The sequence below is a fragment of the Dendropsophus ebraccatus genome, chromosome 11, assembly GCF_027789765.1.
Source record: "Dendropsophus ebraccatus isolate aDenEbr1 chromosome 11, aDenEbr1.pat, whole genome shotgun sequence".
NCBI classification, from domain to species: Eukaryota; Metazoa; Chordata; class Amphibia; order Anura; family Hylidae; genus Dendropsophus; species Dendropsophus ebraccatus.
In genome coordinates, this window is record NC_091464.1 from 72,148,617 (window position 1) to 72,155,599 (window position 6,983).

Below are 6,983 nucleotides of genomic sequence, written 5' to 3' on the forward strand. Positions count from 1 at the left end.
CACTCTCCCTGCTCTGCTCATGTTGCGCTCTCCCTGCTCTGCTCATGTTGCACTCTCCCTGCTCTGCTCATGTTGCGCTCTCCCTGCTCTGCTCATGTTGCGCTCTCCCTTCTCTGCTCATATTGCGCTCTCCCTTCTCTGCTCATGTCACGCTCTCCCTGCTCTGCTTATGTTGGGCTCTCCCTGCTCTACTCATTTTGTGCTCTCCCTGCTCTGGTCATGTTGCGCTCTCCTTGCTCTGTTCATGTTGCACTCTCCCTGCTCTGCTCATGTTGTACTCTACTTGCTCTGCTTATGTTGTGCTCTCCCTGCTTTGCTCATGTCGCGCTCTCCCTGCTCTGCTCATGTTGCACTCTCCCTGCTCTGCTCATGTCGCGCTCTCCCTGCCCTGTTCATGTTGCGCTCTCCCTGTACTGCTCATGTTGCGTTCTCCCTGCTCTGATTATGTTGTGCTCTCCCTGCTCTGATTATGTTGTGCTTTCCCTGCACTGCTCATGTTGCGTTTTCCCTGCTCTGATTATGTAGCGCTCTCCCTGCTCTGATTATGTAGCGCTCTCCCTGCTCTGTTCATGTTGTGCTCTCCCTGCTCTGCTTATGTTGTGCTCTTCCTGCTATGCTCATGGTGTGCTCTCCCTGCTGTGCTTATGTTGTGCTCTTCCTGCTCTGCTCATGGTGTGCTATCCCTGCTCTGCTCATATTGCTCTCTCCCTGATCTGCTTATGTTGCGCTCTCCCTGCTTTGCTTATGTCGCACTCTCCCTTCTCTACTCATGTTGCACTCTCCCTGCTCTAGTCATGTTGTGCTATCACTGCTCTGCTTATGTTGTGCTCTCCCTGCTCTCAGGGCCGTTTCCAGGCTTTCTGCCGCCTGAGGCAAACCCAGGCTGCCGATGCCCCCAGCCCACCGCGCATTCATTGCAAACAACCCCCCCACCCCGCGGGCGACTCCATACCACACCACTGCGCAATCTCCCCCCCCCCCGTTCCCCCGTCTCGCTGCACACTGCACCACTGCGCACCCCCCCCCCCAAACTTACCGGAGCGCAGGAAAACACACCAGGCACCTGGTGACCGCGCACGCTCATGTTGTGTTCTCCCTGCTCTGCTCATGTTGCACTCTCCCTGCTCTGCTCATGTTGTGTTCTCCCTTCTCAGCTCATGTTGTGTTCTCCCTGCTCTGCTCATGTTGTGTTCTCCCTGCTCTACTCATGTTGTGTTCTCCCTGCTCTGCTCATGTTGTGTTCTCCCTGCTCTGCTAATGTTGTGTTCTCCCTGCTCTGCTCATGTTGTGCTCTCCCTGCTCTGCTCATGTTGCACTCTCCCTGCTCTGCTTATGTTGTGCTCTCCCTGCTCTGCTCATGTTGTGTTCTCCCTTCTCTGCTCATGTTGTGTTCTCCCTGCTCTGCTAATGTTGTGTTCTCCCTGCTCTTCTTATATTGTGCTCTCCCTGCTCTGCTCATGTTGTGTTCTCCCTGCTCTGCTCATGTTGCGTTCTCCCTTCTCAGCTCATGTTGTGTTGCTCTCCCCCTGCTCTGCTCATGTTGTGCTCTCCCCCTGCTCTGCTCATGCTGTGCTCTCCCTGCTCTGCTCATGTTGTGTTCTCCCTGCTCTGCTAATGTTGTGCTCTCCCTGCTCTGCTCATGTTGCGTTCTCCCTTCTCAGCTCATGTTGTGTTGCTCTCCCCCTGCTCTGCTCATGTTGTGCTCTCCCTGCTCTGCTCATGTTGCGTTCTCCCTGCTCTGCTCATGTTGTGTTCTCCCTTCTCTGCTCATGTTGCGCTCTCCCTGCTCTGCTTGTGTTGCTCTCCCTGCTCTGCTCATGGTGTGCTCTCCCTGTTTTGCTGGTTCTGTTCCAAACACTTTGCAACCTTGGTGATTGGCTACTCCCAAAGATTGTCTGGAGAGCTGATGCTGTACTCTGCAATAGTATATAGTGTTTCTTTTCCAGTCCTAGCAGGCTGTCTCGGTATTCTACTTATATCAGAGAACCCCAATGACATACTCCACAATTGCTGTATTGCCGAAACTCTTTGAAAGGTAAAAAAAACTGCATTTATCTTATTAAGAAAAAAAGCAACAAATGGTACAAAGGACTATACTCACTAACCCCCTGGTTGAGCTTACACTACCTAAAATTTCTTAGTTCGCTTTGCCTTAATGGACATTTTTTGTACACGTCTAAAATACATTGGAGTCACCAAACTATCCAACTAGTGAGATGTAATAAATAACAGACCTAAGAGGGGAAGTAGGGTGAACCAGCTTACAGATTTGTATACCTTAATGGAGTTTTCAGGACAAAACTTACCAATGAGCTACTCACAGGAACGGTCACCAGTTCCCGGGGGTGGGGGTGGGGGGGGGGGACCATGTTAGAGATATTTTAATGCCTCCTGGTGGTGTGGGAAATTATTATTTGTATAATGAATATCTATAATTTGTCAGCATTGTGTAGAAGTGTTATATTGCAGGATTCAGGCATAAACTCCTGGGATCAGGAAGAACAGGTGCTATAGATCCTCTTGCTCTTCAGTGCATGGAAATGAGGATAAAAATATAATGGTAAAATGAATAATTTTTTTTTATTGATTTACTTTACCACCAGTAAGAAGTGAATCCGCTATTGTCAGAAGAAAAGAAAGCGAACACTTCTTGCAATCAATGCTCGGGGATGTGTACGCCATTGATCAGCCCCATGCCACTTTGGACAATTAGTATTATTGATTCAATAGCATTCAATGTTTATAGGGCTTAGTTTATTCCAGGGTAATCCTTATTCTAACCACTTTAAAATGACTAGAACTAGCAGGGTGCCTAAAAAGAGGTCAAGGTAAGGAAGGAAATTAGTTTTTATGGGCTTGTTGGACTTTAAGATACAAGATATTAACCTTTAGCGGATGGACACCCCTTGTACATGGCCGATATGTGTGTTGACAACAAGGACATTACAGAAGCATTGTGGCTCCACACACAAATCCTGTCATCAACGCTTATCACTAGAGAATCATACTGAGAATGCTTATTACATGGGAGGCTAGCCGTCATTAAAATCAATAGGCGTCCACTGACAATAGAACTCCTCTATAATAGAGATGGGGTCAGCTATAATAGAACAGTGGGGTCAGCTTCACAGTTCATTATAAAGTATTTAACAAGGGGTTACCATATAGCAGACAATTGTTAAATATATATATATATATATATATATATATATATATATATATATATATAAAATAGAAGAAGGGTTCTGATCAAGACTTTAATCTACTAGCCCAATAACAAAGTGTAATGCATTTTTTCTCCTGTGGGGGGCACTGAAGGGAAGTTGAACAATTGTTCCCAGGATTCCAAGCAGACTACAGATTTACAGGGGATCTGTGGAGCTTCTAGCAGTGAAATATCCTGCAATCAATTTATTATCTGGAAAGCTAAAATGTATTGTCCAATGTAGACATCCCTATCATATTGCACCATGCTGGATCCTTCCTCTATGCCTTTTAGCAGAAAATCTTAGTAAAGAACAGCCAATTATAAGGAGCACATTTTATTCAGGAGGACAGTCCTGCATTACACAGACAACCCATTGATTTGAATGGATATGGTGTAATATTCGATGCATGCAGGGTGAACAATTACTTCAGGTTTCTCCATACATTGGTGGCTTCATCAGGGGGATGAATCTTTGTGATTAACTTCTTGGAAAACATGGCCAACATTATTTTTGGGTGAAGTTCCCTTTTAAATATGTCTTTATGTTTTAATTTTATTATACTCTTTCAAAATATAGCAACCTTCCCTGTGTATTCTGGTAAATAAATTGTAGCTGCGCATTTATCTTACAAGCCGAGGTTAGGAAACGAATCGGCCTCCTTTTCTTCTCTAATTCATAAATAAATCATGACTGATTGGTTATTCAATAAAAGTTGACACCGGCTACAAGTAGTCTGGGAATAAATGAAATTAAAAAGAAATTTTAGACAAGTCTAATTTACACCATGAATTGACAAGAAGAGAAATAAGATGCGTTTTCAATTGGAGATATTGTATTGTTTCTGTTGTATGAAATACCCGAAGAAGAAGAAGAGTAGAATCCCAGAGGTATTCAGAGGAGATTTAATTTACCTTCATACTTGACCCAAACTGTGTAAATTTCTACTGCATACAATAGCAATAAAAGTCAAGAAACAAGTTTGAGGTGATTCTTTGCTATTGACTATCTTTTTAGAGTTATATTTGTTTTTATTGGGTCAGCCTGGGTCAGTGTGCAGCGTAAAGCTGGGGTGAAGAGGCCACTCGGGCTGTGTTGATCAGCCTTTCCAGTTTTGCTCTAGGTTCTTTTCAATGACAGCTTGTATTTATTTCCACCATTTAATCTGTTTTAGACACAGTGTATAGATTGTAAAATGTCGATACTGAGTTTTAAGCAGTGTGATAGGTTTTACTGCCATAGCCATAATAACTTTTACGCATATTTACAGTATGATTTATAATATTCTTTGCAATGATGGTGGAGATATCATATTTTTATAAATTATAGTTTAGTCTGTTGTAATTGGTGCAATTGGCTGATACGTACTGGGAGGGGATTTACTATGGCTAACTCTATATTTCTTGGCGCAAAGCAGGTAAACAGCATTTACTATTCATGTACACTGTTTGGGTAACACCTTTTCAAATGCTTTATGCCTGGAGTTTGTTTTTGTTTTATTTTGAATGTTGTTTCAGTACTGAGTTGTTTTTCGAATCTGACCTGCCTCACTCTATGCAGTAATAGTTTTGGGATCCAGGCAATTCTGAACATCTATAGGGTTAACTGTTGCTAAAAAAGTGCGGCTCCAGTCCTGACAGTTATGTTGAGTGTCTGACTATGATTGACAGATGGGACCCACTGCGGATGGCACGGGCACTACTTCTTTGCCTGTTTCATCCATGTTTGCAAACATACATGGACCTATAGTTATGCCTGGGAGCATGAAGTTGTTAAAATTTACATATTAGTAGAGATGAGCGAACCTGGAGCATGCTCGAGTCGATCCGAACCCGAACTTTCGGCATTTGATTAGCGGTGGCTGCTGAACTTGGATAAAGCTCTAAGGCTATGTTGTGGAAATCATGGATATAGTCATTGGCTGTATCCATGTTTTCCAGACAACCTTAGAGCTTTATCCACGTTCAGCAGCCCCAGCTAATCAAATACCGAACGTTCGGGTTCGGATCGACTCGAACCCGAACCCGGTTCGCTCATCTCTACATATTAGTCCAGAGAATTTACCTACTAATAAAATCTATGTTTTTCTAACATCATTTTTGATGCAAGCTACTTAAAAAAAAGAAAGAGAGAAATAGGTGGAAATTTGTCAGCCTTTTGGGCCTCTTTTCCATCCATACCTCTGGCCTGGGACGCATCAAAAAAAACAAATCCAAATTCAAGAACCACCTCTATGCCGATGACACTCAGATCTACTTCTCCGGTCTGGATGTCAACTCTCTGTTATCCAGAATTCCAGAGTGTCTATCTGCTATATCTTCTTTCTTCACCTCCCGCTTTCTAAATTCAACATGGACAAAACAGATCTAATAATCTTTTTCCCCTCATCTTGCTCCAACCCGCCGTCTAATCTGTCAATCACTATCAAGAGCTGCACTCTGTCCCCCATTTCCCAAGTCTGCTGCCTCGGGTCACCTTTGACTCTGCCCTGTCTTTTAAACAACACATTAAATTTCTGACCACCTCCTGCCGCCTTCCCCTCAAAAACATTTTCTGAATCCGCTCCTTTCTCATCCCTGACTCCACAAAACTGCTGGTACATGCTCTCGTAATCTCCAGCTTGGACTACTGTAACACCCTCCTCTCCGGCATTCCATCTAACAGTGTATCTCCAGTCTATCCTTAACGCTGCTGCCCGACTAATCCACCTTTCCCTCTCCCCTCTGCCCATCGCTTCAATAGCTCCTATTGTCCCAAGCTTTTGTTTTAAATAGTTGACCATGATGTAAAAGGACGTCCATAACCTGTCCCCTCCGTACATCTCTGACCTGATATCCCACTACTGTCCCTCACGCAACCTTCGATCCTCCAATCGGCTATCCTACCATTATTGAGAGTCTCCTGAGGAGCCCGGCTTATGGCCCAGGTGAAACGCGTTGAGACGAAATATCATATTTTCATTCATAGGGCTCATTGACCGATAGGTGATAGATCCTTTATTGTTGATAAGAAATTTGACCTAGATATATCCTCGTGTGTTATTTGGAATAGAAATTTTAATTATAGAAATAAAAGGTATATTTTAAGTCGTGATTCTGTGACATGTTTATTATTACTTTTTCACGTACATGACAAACTTGGTGCACAAATATTTGGTGTTACGTCTGTGAAACCCTATTTTTTCTTTTTGTTCTCATGGCCAGCTTCCTGACAGGAGTGATTAACACTGAGGTACTGATATCAGACGCGAAGGAGGCCTTCTCTGAGGGGGACGAGTGTGAGACCTATCTCCCTCAAAACCGCTTTTAAATCTTTATATGTTGATTATCGGAATAAGATCAAATTGTGGTGGGAAGTACAATCCTTGGAAGCTTATACAAAAAATCGCATTGTACCCAAGGGCTTGAGAATACAGATTAAGCCAGCTGAAAGATCTAGTTCCCCAGTATTACTACAAAAGTGGGAAAAAGAATCCATAGACAGCTCATTGTGATTTATGAATTTGCTTCTAGAGGAAGAAAAAGTTAGGTTTGAGGATACTGCACAGAAACTCAAGGAATCCACAGAAGCAATCCTCAAACATAACTCTGACCCAGACTTTAATAGAAGGGAATCAAGTCTACAAATTTCAGTGGAGAAGTTTCAGGCCCAATTGAAAGAAAGGAAACATTCTCAATATATCCGTGATTTAACGGAATTTAAGGAACATCGGGCCTACGACTTCACCACAGTAGACACTACCCCAAATTCTGAGTCTGAGGCAACAGCATCGGAAAC